Here is a 1,843-nt window from a genome sequence, read left to right on the forward strand (position 1 = left end):
AATTTTGATTCACCATCCTTTTCAAAGTTCTGGTTCTGATCTGATCCAGCTTTGGGTCTAGTCTGATCCAGGTCCAGTCTTGGTTTAATAATCCAAGCTTAGTCTGATCCATGTTGGTTTCCTGATTTTCTTTTTGTTTGGCAAATGTGAAAATTTACCTAAACTCTGGTTGGAATTAGATGATAACTTCAGTCCTCTAAAGTTCGGTTTCAATGTTTTAGACATCATGTTAAGTGAATTTAATTGTTGACGCTCACCTTTTACTAACAGTGGGATTGTCACAATAACAAAACAAAATGGCAAAAAATGCCACTGTAGTCCTTACTGCTGAGTACAACCACCAAGGAAGGCTCCAGTTTTAATGATCAGTTTGAAGTTTGCTCATTTATCGATACTTTTGAAGTATTTTGGCTAATTAGGAGAAGATATACCTGTGGTACAATTAAAACGTAACGCATGATTCATAACACTGTCAGCCAAGAATTGCACAAACACAAACACTCAAGCACGACGCTGCTAAACACCAAAAAGCGGAGTAACAGATGTTCCCGCCTTCACTTAACTCTTTACTCAGCACTTCTCCGCTTTCATTGAGTTTTAAATGAGCAGCCACATGGAGGAAAAACGCCAGCTCCCACCTGCATCTCCCAATATCTGCTGTTCCAAACGCATAACAATAACAGCTTTGGTGCTTGAAAGAGGGCCATTACAATCTCATCCCATAATAGTGAAGGCTGTGGGAATTGTCATAGTTCCGGCTTTGCATATTTCAGAGAAAGGGAGGGGTTGTCTGAGGCTGCTCCTCCTAACAGAAGCAAGTCTGCATGTGTTCACTGTTATTCTCTCTGCCACAATGAAAAGCCTGTGTTCGCCCAAAAATTACATCAATGTATACGACTGACCTGGGAAACTATTCTATTAATGAAAAGGAAGGAACGAGCGTATTTAAGTATTATTGTCCCATAATGCCTAATCCTATCCAGGATTTATTTTCTCAGCTGCTGAAATGGCTCCCAGGGTGCGAGAACACTCAGATAATGCTGGCGAGGAAGCAGAAAACCAATCATTCTGGCTGGGCTGCAGAGCTGGATTGGATTTACTGTCAAGCTCTTTCATCAGTTTAATAAAGTCTTCTTCTCCACCCTTCCATCCCAAACCCCCAGGGTCTTTGTACCTACAAGACCACCAGTATCAGTCATTAAAGCTAACTGAGGGAACGGTCTTTGCCATGGCTGTCATTAACCAGGACGCCTTAAAAATGTTTGCTGATATTTGGGGCACCTGGAGGGAAACACTTTTTACAGGATGTACATTTAGACTGTGAAAGTGAAACCTGTGAGCACCACCAAGAGGAGGACATGAACTTCCATCTTACACACAAAATACTTTGGAGAAAAAAAAGAATTATCAATCATCTGATTGGTGATTCACAAAAGAAATACATGTAAACATTTATTTTTACCAGATTTTTAGACTAACCTCAGGAAGCTGCACATAAATGACAAGAAAGGAAAAATGTCAAACTGTTAAATGTAAAATATGAAACTGAAGTACTTTTATCAATGTGACATGCATCACACTACTAAGCTGGTTGTTCTATTTTTAATTAATTGTGTAGAAGCTGGGAGTGAGCACATATAGCCAGCAACATATAATATATATATATATATATATATTTTTTTTTTTTATATTATTTTTTTTTACTGATACGTGAGGAGGGTGCCACGGTTTGATACCAGTGTGGCTGAAACCGTTGAAAGCATAGATGGGTAAATATAAGCAAAGTTCCTCGGAACTTACCCAAAATTACATATGGATCCTTGTAACCAAACTCACAGATTTT

Source organism: Oryzias melastigma, linkage group LG6, assembly GCF_002922805.2.
Source record: "Oryzias melastigma strain HK-1 linkage group LG6, ASM292280v2, whole genome shotgun sequence".
NCBI lineage: Eukaryota > Metazoa > Chordata > Actinopteri > Beloniformes > Adrianichthyidae > Oryzias > Oryzias melastigma.